Here is a 10924-nt window from a genome sequence, read left to right on the forward strand (position 1 = left end):
CTCATAGCCAAAATCTCTCCGTGTGTATGCACCTTAAATGTAAGCAAGGGACTCACAGCACACCTGTGTTGGAGGGTTGGGCTCTGGGAGTTGAGTGACACAGAAGGAGAAGCTATTTGACAGAGATGAGGAAATCCACCATTAACCTTAGTACTGGATTCTAAGCCTCGCATCATATCAGAGAGTGGGGACACAGGAAGTGGATTCTGTGCTCACTAAGTTTATGGACGGATGCAGTATTGGTTTTTACACAGTTTTCTGATGATTGGAAAACCGCACATGCGCAGGACCCATACTGTGTATGTGCAGTTCAGGTCCTGAGTGCTTCCTCGCACACAGGGGGTCATTCCGAGTTGATCGCTAGCTGCCGTTGTTCACTGCGTAGCGATCAGTGGAAAAAATGGCTAATCTGCGCATGCGTACGCACCGCCATTGTGGTTTGGCACTGGTTCTAGCGACGATTCCAATCGCACAGCTGAACGCAAGGAGATTGGCAGAAAGAGGGCGTTTATGGGTGTCAACTGACTGTTTTCTGGGAGTGTTTGGAAAAACGCAGGTGTGGCCGGGCGTTTGTTAGGCGGGTATCTGACGTCATTACCGTGCCACTCGTCGCAGAAATCATCGCACAGGATAAGTAACTACAGGGCTGGTCTTGTTTTGCACAAAATGTGTTTGCACTCCTGCAAAGCGAAAATACACTCTCCCGTGGGCGGCAACTATGCGTTTGCACGGCTGCTAAAAACTGCTAGCGAGCGATCAACTCAGAATGACCCCCACAGTCCGAATGCTGACGTCAAATGAGTGCCAGTTTGCAGCCATTTGGGGGAAGTGAGGGTGGTATAATGTGAGGATACTGGGTTCAAAATCACTCAGTCATGGTGGTAGATGAAAAACCAACAGTGGTTTATTGAACAGAATGGGTTATAAACAGCTCAGCACACTTCTGTGATCCAATTCTACACGACAATCCCTCCTGGAACTCCTGACAGAACATTACTTCTTAGTCAGTCTCCTGCCACTGTCTCTCTTCTCTTCCAGATCTCTCTCACCTCCCCTGTTTGCTATTATCAAACCTTTGTCTTTTCTACAATAAGGCGACACCCCCAGAACAGTTTCACATGCCCAGGCATGTCCCCTAGGCCACAATAGATGTTATCTAAAGTAACCTTACTTAATCTGATTGTGTGGCCTGGAATCCATTGTGTGGAAAAGAATGAGGGGGGTGTATGGCCTGACATCTGAGACTGGCTGTATCTACACAACAGCAAACACACAGGTTATCTGATCAGTCATATTGGGAAAACATTATTTTACAAACTATAACACAATAACCATTACATTCATATATATACATTGAAAACATAACTGTACCCTTGTAACAATAACATCATACAATATAATACAATATTGCCTAACATATAACTAATAACATATTGGCAATTGATGAAGTCCATGTGTAGGACCAGGGCTAGGAAAGTAACCACGTGTCTTTTACCACTGAGCGACACGACGCGCCAGCTGTGTCATCACATGTCGTCACATTACCTTCCCCTACTTTCTCGCCCTGTGTCCTAAGTAGCTGAAGCTTGCTGAGCGCAGTGATGCTCTCCTACATCAGACAGTCTGTGCCCCGTCATAATAATGACTGGCAGGTTTCTCTTGTGGGTCTGGTGGTTTTTGTGAATAGCATTGTACAGTTTGTACGGAGACCACCTGCGTCCCAGGTCCAAAGTCTGTGGTAATTGTCATGAGGCTTGTGTGGGAATTTCTTTCCCCGGTCTGGTGGGTGTGTGGCCCACAGTGCATAACTCAATACAGTCTTACCAGGGTCCGGTGGAAACGTGATCAGCAGTCCATAGTTCTTGTATTTCCCCCCGGTGTCCCATCTAAATACATTAATCAAAGTCCCCTTTGTAGACAGCCGCCGGGTTGGGGTAACAGCATGTGCAACAGTGTAATTCAATAAGTCCAATAACTGCACCTGGGGACCTAATAATTCCCCTACACCCAACTGGGTAACCTCACATTTCAGATAGTCACAATTTTCCTCCATAAACAAAATCTGATCTCTGGGGCCCTCACTCTCCCTCCCCAACCATGTATTCCCTGGGAACCCCACTTCCATCACCTCTGGTGCATCAGGACAGTGGCTTCCCTCCCCCAAACATGAACCACGGGTATGGTAATTGTCAGGGCACAATGGGGATTCCTTCATGCCAGAAGTTTCTTCTGTGCTATCCTGGGTAAATGCTTCCTCCAGCCTGGCTAGCTGGGTAACTTGTGGGATCCTACTCTGAGTCTTGTATGCTTTGGCCTGGAGTACAATCTGCTCAGCTTCCTTGTGTGTATCCACCAACTCGACCATCGTTGTACTGGAACATGGATGTAGGTTCACCGGGACAGTGGCATTACCTTCTCCATTCACTGCTACATGTACTGGCTGACCACCATTGTCCTGGTTAGAGTCAGTCATTTCACCTTGCACACAATGCCAGTCCAAAACACATTCAGGTGCCCTAGAGTAGAGCAACATGTTCCCTTCCAGTTCCTGAGCTGATGCTATTTTCACCAGGTCTGATCCCTGGATTTTCTCTGAGTCACAGGGAAGATTCTGGCATTCAGACTGCAGCTCCTTACCATCAAGTTCACTGAATGAGAACAGACCTCCAGAATCTTCTGGGAGAGATACAATTGCTGGAGATACACTGGGCCCTTCCTGAACATCCTTTTCTGATAAAATAACTGGGGCAGCCATGAACATAGCTTCACAATAGGCCTCCCTCAGCCGAATATGCTGATCAGCCTGAAGTGAGACACTGTCTGCACTAGCCATGCTTATAGTTGGGACATTACTACCTACTGCTGCCCTCGCAGAGATCTCCTCTTCCACCTCTGCCAATGGGAAGGCATAGTGCATCTTCTCCTGGGGTGTTTGGATGACAGACCCCACTCCCTTCTCATTTTCAGTAGCCTCCCCCAAACACAACACTGTAAATGGCTCAGTAGCCAGGACTGGTTGGTGCTCACCTGAAGGATTCCCTTGGAGGCTCTGTTGCTCAAGTGGTGGTCGGGTGATAGTGGCAACTTCTTCCTCAATGTCTCGCTGGCACTCTGGGATGGTTTCTATATCCTCCAAGCCTGCAAATGGCCAGTTGTAACACAGCTCAGGCCGTTCACTGAGTGTTTCACTGTGACATTCCCCCAGGGACAAGAGAACGGGTTGCAGACAGTGCTTCCTTGCATCCACCTGGTCAAGGTCATTCTTTTCCAGTGTAACATACTGGGCAGACAGTTCTTGACACTCTCTCACTAAGTCCTCATCCTCCATCTCAGCAAAAGGGAAGTTGTAGTGCAGTTCCTCCTGGGGTGCCTGGATTGTGCTCACTGCTGTCTTCACTTCGTGTGCTTCCTTCCGTATAGACCACTGGGCAACTTCTTCCCTTGGGTATGGGAGAAGCTGTTGCAGGTGGTGCCTTTCCGCATCCACCCTGTAACACTGGTCTCGCCATGCTGGGGTATCCAGGGGCCCCCGATCCAATGCCACTTCCTCTGGCTCTGTCCGGGAAGGCAATTTACTCTGCACTTGCCCTTCCGTCTCTGTATATTGTATCCTTTGTGTCATTTGGGCCACTGTGGCGATCACTTCCTCCCTGAATTCCTCAAACTCTGGCTCCCCCAGCAGATTCCATGTGGCTGCTTCACTTCTGCAGTGCATGAACGCATTCCCCAGATGACACAACTTGTCCTGTATGCTGGATACTCTCCACCTGCTGATTTCCCACTGAGCTTCATTCCAGTACTCCCAAATGTACTGCATTTTGGAAACTATAAATAAAAGATCCGGCTTCCCAGCCTGCCGATATGCTGACAAACTTCCAACCACAAGCTCCACTGCCCTGGTTCCATTACTGGTCTCCTCCGCTGAGGCCTGGACCATATCCTCTTCTTCCTCCTTATCACAAAGGTGCTCAACGTCCCATTGAGCCAGTTTTCCAATTAGGGATTCCTTGGTATCCACTGTGTTGATTACAATTTTTCTTCCATGACACAGTCCTTGCAGGACTCCCTTCTTGATGTCTTTGTAATATTGTGCTGCTGCCTCCAATCTGCTGTAATATCTTGCATCCATGCTTGTAACCTGAGTGATCCCTCTGCTTGCCACCAAATGTGAGGATACTGGGTTAAAAATCACTCAGTCATGGTGGTAGATGAAAAACCAACAGTGGTTTATTGAACAGAATGGGTTATAAACAGCTCAGCACACTTCTGTGATCCAATTCTACACGACAATCCCTCCTGGAACTCCTGACAGAACATTACTTCTTAGTCAGTCTCCTGCCACTGTCTCTCTTCTCTTCCAGATCTCTCTCACCTCCCCTGTTTGCTATTATCAAACCTTTGTCTTTTCTACAATAAGGCGACACCCCCAGAACAGTTTCACATGCCCAGGCATGTCCCCTAGGCCACAATAGATGTTATCTAAAGTAACCTTACTTAATCTGATTGTGTGGCCTGGAATCCATTGTGTGGAAAAGAATGAGGGGGGTGTATGGCCTGACATCTGAGACTGGCTGTATCTACACAACAGCAAACACACAGGTTATCTGATCAGTCATATTGGGAAAACATTATTTTACAAACTATAACACAATAACCATTACATTCATATATATACATTGAAAACATAACTGTACCCTTGTAACAATAACATCATACAATATAATACAATATTGCCCTAACATATAACTAATAACATATTGGCAATTGATGAAGTCCATGTGTAGGATCAGGGCTAGGAAAGTAACCACGTGTCTTTTACCACTGAGCGACACGACGCGCCAGCTGTGTCATCACATGTCGTCACATATGTATCAGAGCTGTAACTAGACATTTCGGTGCCCTGTGCCAGAGAGAGAATTGGCGCCCCCCCCCCCATTTTATTTCAATAGGGACATAAGGAGCATCTCTCGTGGGGAAGGGACATGACAAGATTGATCCCGGTCAAAGCACATGCTATGATGCCCCTTCCCACATTTTATTTATATATATATATATATATATATATATGGATTTGGACACAAATCCTCTTTATACCGCATTCATGCACTTAATTTGAGAGCTTGTTGTTATTTAGTTACGATACCCTTTATTAAATAACATTAATATACTGCCATACCCAGGATTCGAACCTATATCCTGTTCAATTCTAATCAAACACCCGACTCATTTAGCTATTTGATCCTGCATAAACTATATGAAGTTACTGGTACTTTGTTAAAAAAAATAATGATCAGCATTGTAATTGAGCAGATCTATGTAGTGTGCAGCCACACATCCAATCCCTTGCAGCCACACACTACATAGATCTGCTCAGCCGCAATGCTGATAATTTTTCTCAAAGTACTAGGTAAGCTTCAAATAGCTAGAATTCTACCTTTCTATGCAAGGGTAGATAGATCAATGAATAGATTGTCTGACTGCGATGCCACAGGAAATGGGTTAGAATCCCTGGTATGTCAGCATTTTGCAATGTAATAAAGGGGAGTGTGACTGAATAAAGAAATCTCAAGTTGAGTTCATGAATGCTATATAGGTATTAGCAACAGAAGGGGTCAGAGTAGGAGACAGCGGTGGTCAGAAGATGCTGGTCTTCAAAAAGGAGGAAAGTTGCAAGTGAAAGTAATTAAAACAGATAATTGACAAGTGCCGCCAACAGCACCCCCTACCCTGCAGCGCTATGTGTGGTGCCCCCTCCGCACACATCTAGTTAAGGCCCTGGTATGTGTCACTTCTGTTTCGCGGGAGTGCCGAGTTAGGATCTGCGGCTTCCAACACAGATTTCCTGGCCTTATCCACTGGCGTATCTATAATGGGTGCAGTGTGTGCGGTGCACACGGGCCCCTGGGTCCAGAGGGGGGCCCACACCCCACATGCTGTACCTATTTTTTTCTATATACTTACCTTTCTGGTGTCCGGGTGTGGGTCCCCTCCTCTCCCGAGTCCCGTAGCCGGCAGCCGCAGCAGCAGCAGCACTGTTAGTGCTCTGTCTGAGCACTAGAGGTCTCCGAAAAAATGACCACAGACTTGCACATGCACTGTAGACTCTCTAGTGCTCAGACAGAGCACTAACAGCGCTACTGACGGCTACTGGACGGGAGAGGAGGGGGCCCACACCCGGAGACTGCACACGGGTCCCCTCCTCTCAAGATACGCCCCTGGCCTCAGCTATGGAGCTATGATAGAAAATGAGTAACCTTGAGGTTACTCAGATGACCGATGGTCCCACGGAATGATCAGAATCTGAGTGCTCGGATACATATGATTACAGATGCAGTCAGGAAGCGTCTATTTACACAAGACACCTCCTGTTGCATTACCATCATTTTGCACAGTAGCTGCATCAGTCCTCAAATGCAGAGAGGAAAGAGAGAAGTGTGGCCACTGCCTAACCTATGGGAGAGGAGCACAGCTAAGTCACTACAATAAAGCCCTCATTCAGACCTGGATGCAGCCGCACGGCCGCTCGCAGCCACCGCATCCAGTCGGTCTGCACACGCGCACCAGCGATTGTGCACGTGCGTGACCTTACACATTGCGGCCACATCAAGGAAGGATGCGGCTGCAGTGTGACTGATAGTGGCGGCCATCGGCGGGGTGTTGTCGCGCCATTTGGGGGGCAGGGCGAACAAAAATGGGGGGGTTGTCCGGAGCGTTTTTGGGGCAGTTGCATGATGTCACACGCAGCCGCTCAGAACAAATGTCCGCTGACCGCACTGCCAGTGGTTAACCTTAGTTCCAGTTCGTCTGCAGTTGGGAGGCAGCCTCACACATGCTGCGCTGCCTTGCCCTGTGCTGGGCGGCCCACAGAATGTGCAGAGATGAACGCAGATCTGGCCGGTATGCAGCTATCTGTGTTCAACTCTGAATAACCCCCTAAATCCGTAGAACCTGGAAAAGAGATAAGAACTCACTGTGATAGGTCAAATGCTGCAAAGTAAGGCAAACACATTAGAAGCAATTCCAGCATAAAGAGGATAAAGGGGAAGAAGAGCTATCCATCCCTTAGAGAACAACAAATCTCACAATAAGAACTACATGCCTGACAGAGAGAACTGCCTGCCTTATCAAGAAAGCTTCCAGTCTTCCTGAATTTATAAGGAAATCTGCCAGGTTACTAGAGACAGCTGCTTGCTAGTCTACCTGAGGAAATGGACTATTCCAGACAGAGGCCTGTCATTGCCAGGGAGTAGATTTTCATGATTCCAGATCCAGTTCAGATCCATTTCTATCATCCCTGATAATATCGTCCCAGTCCGCAATGCATTAATTGATGACATTGCATGAATGTTTCAATTATTGCATGCAGGGACATGCAGCTTATGAGAATGCTCTGTCCCTGCGGTGCCACTCCGCAGCCAAATTAGGGTATTTTTCACTAAAAATACTCAGATTATGTGCTACGCATGCGCCACTGCCTATCATCGCCACCATTACAGCCGGCGGCGGCACCCCTCTCCCCGTTACGATGCCCTCCCCTTTCAACCCAGATCATACTCACCAACACCCAGGGATCAGTGGTCGAAGCTCCTGGAGGTCATCAGAGGGTTAACTCTAAATCTTACCAGGATAAAGGACCCATGACGTCACAAGCATGTTGCACGATTCGGGCACGGTGGCGAGCGCAGTTCGCCACCTGGTTACTTAAGGTAATAGATGGTCATGGGGATATTGACAGTGCTATGACACCAACCTGCTGGTGCATGTCACATGGTTTTGAAGCCAGAGGTCCTTTAGCTCACTAGGATTTAGCACCAACCGTCATCGGGGCTCTCTGCTGCTGTGACTTCCGGAGCTGTGAAGTGACTTGCTGCTTTGCTGCATCACTTTACTGCAGCGGGGGTCACAGGTCAGCGGTCTCTGGGTAGATCGGTATGATTTATTATTTTAAACTGTGGTTACACTGCCGGCTCCCCACACAGCCTAGGGGTAGCAAAAGCTATGCAGGGGTAGGAGATCCTCAGTGAGTCATGTGATTACGCCGGCTGAAGCTGCCGTAATTATCACAGGGCTCACTGCTGTGTTTAAAAAAAAAACAAAAAAACATGTATTCAGCTAGATCACATTTCCCATTATAAATATGGGAATTGCGATCTGGTTACTAAAAAGTGAGGATTAAGAGTTTGGAGCAGTTTTTCACCAAACTTGCTCCAAAAGCCCTTTAATAACTTCAGCAAACTTTGTGTACAACTTAGCTCTTAATATACAACCACATGGAAACATTTTGGATGGTAGGCAGCATCTCTTTATTTGGGAATGTAGTCAGGATCTCATTGGTGACCATCTTGATTGTCACAATACCGGCTCTGGATATCCGACGGTCAAAATACCAACTGTGAATATTAGGATTAAGTTTAGGGTTAGGTACTAAGGAAATTATTATGTTATGCCATGGGGTGGGGGCACATTTAGGGCAACTTCTCCACTGGCTCACTTCTCCGCTCTTATCACTGCTTAGTAAATGTCCCCCTAAGGTCAGTAAATGAAATAGTTTCCTTGTTGTAGACTGCCTGCATCAGAGAAGCATGTATTAATTATACTAATACAGTCTACAATGTGAACGTCACATTTAGTCCTACAGAAAGATCTGCAATAAACAAAGAATAATTGCATTTGTCTCCTTCCCAGATTGTCAAAGGGATACAGTTATGTGACTGGCGGTCAGGAGACCCCTGGATCCCGGCCGTTCACGATCCCCTCGGTCAGCATGCCGACCAACAGGTACTATTCCCACTCGTGGGAATAGAACCTGTGGCGAACGCAGCGTGCCACCGAGCCCGCAGCGTGGCCGGGATCCTGTCGTCGGGATGTTGACTGGCAGTCACCTGACCACCGATCACGCAATCCCAATCCATTGTCAGATGCTCGACCAGCGCCTCCTAGATATTTATGTTACTAGTTCTAAAGCTGATAAAAGCCTTTTCTCTTGTATTATTCTACTGGAGAAAGGGCTTCTCTTAATTTACCAACACCTAAACACTAGAGAAATCAGAGGTTTCACTGGTGCGTTGCTGCCTACTTCCATCCACACAGGGCACCGACAGCGCGGGTTTAGTGGTACTGATTACTACTGCACCTCTGTGTTGGCAGGTATTTTGCACATTTGCAGTAGGAAAAAGAAAATCACCAAATTACTTGAACTTCAGCATTCTGTGCGGCTAAGCATCAGGCCCTATATGCTCATGCCTTATTGCGGTCACTAATTCCTGGCGAGAAATAAGCCATGTGCATATAAGTTACCTGAAGGTGACCGGTAGACTTGGGGCTGTATGTAATGACGCCCGAGATTGCTGGAGGTGCCGATCTGAGATGTTTTTTAAACAGGGCAATCACTTACAATGCATGGTTTTGCCTTGTTAGTGATTGCCCCTTAAAAAAAAATTCTGAGTTTGGCTGGTATCTTGCACCTCCAGCGATCTGAGGCATCATTACATCCGGCCCTGTTGTTAGTTTCACCATACGTGAATCGCACTCCCTGGCCACTTTTTCTTTTTTCAAAGATTCTTTTTTTTTTTCTTGTCTAACAATGTACATGTATTTCCTATCCCTGAAGAAAGCTGCGGGGTATAAGCATTATTGGCTTAGAATGCCTCGTTGACTGCAGTGTATATAGGAGAGTTGTGCCCTGGAGAATTGCTGACAGGCAGATATCAGGCAATACACAGCTAAACATGTTAAGTGTGTGGTATAGAGGTGTACCATTGTAGAGAGAGCCTGCGTCACGGCAACCAGAGCTATTGCAAATAGCATTGATCTGCTTATCTCTCTTACATTCTATAAATACAGACTCTCTCTTTTGTACAGTATCCACATTGAACTTAAGGTTTATTAATTCAGATTGTCTCTTGCTTTCATGATAATGGTGAAATGTTGCACTTCCTGCTTCATTGCAGCTTTTAATGCATCAACATTACTGATTGGTCAGTAATCTTGCCACAGCAAGTCCCTGTGTCAGCATCACTAAGGGGGTATTCAATTAGCTCAATTTTTTTGCCTAGGCAAAAACACTGAGCTTTTCGCTATTTTTAAGGCAAATTGGGATTCGCCCTATACAATAGCAGAGCAGTATTTTTGCCTAGGTGAAAAATGCGGCAGAGGCGGAAAACACGTGGATTGGCAAAACCCAAGTGTTTTCCGTCAAAAACGCAGGCCAATTTCGCAGATTTTGAAGCATTTTTCGCGAATACCTTTTCATTAAAAAAAAAAAAAAAAAAGGAGAATAGGCATTGCAAAAAAAATGCCTTCAAAAGGGACAAAAATGGTCCTAATTGAATAATCAAATTCATTAGCTACGAATTGATCGGAGCTAATTGAATAACCCCTAAATCGCAATACTCTGTCACCCTCACTGGGTGTCGGCTATCTGCTGTTGATTGTAAACCTTCTTGACGATCATGCTTGTGTACCTCTGTCCAAACAGTCTTTTGAAATAGCATTTTTTTTTGTGTCTATGTTTTGCCGTATTGTAGCCAAAAATACCTTCCCAGTTTGCATTTTCTAAACAACCTATAGGGTGGATGTACTAAGCAGTGGCAGTGAAAAGAGAAGTGAGCTAGTAGAGAAGTTGGGCATTGCAACCAACCAGCTGCTCTGTATAATTTTATAATATGCAAATTATAAACGTTACTTCAATGCTGATTGGTTGCCATGGGCCATGGTGAAATGTCTCCCCCTATGTCACTCTACAATGCATTTATACACTAGTATTTTCCATAGTGACAAGATGTGGGCCACTACCAACAATTGAGCGCTATAAACATTAGCAATTTCCTAATCAATTGCTGTGGTAACATGAAGACATTTTGTAACCATCAAAACAAGTAAATCATTGTGTTCTGAGATCACACAATACAGACGTCTCTCAGAT

Source organism: Pseudophryne corroboree, chromosome 9 (assembly GCF_028390025.1).
Source record: "Pseudophryne corroboree isolate aPseCor3 chromosome 9, aPseCor3.hap2, whole genome shotgun sequence".
NCBI classification, from domain to species: Eukaryota; Metazoa; Chordata; class Amphibia; order Anura; family Myobatrachidae; genus Pseudophryne; species Pseudophryne corroboree.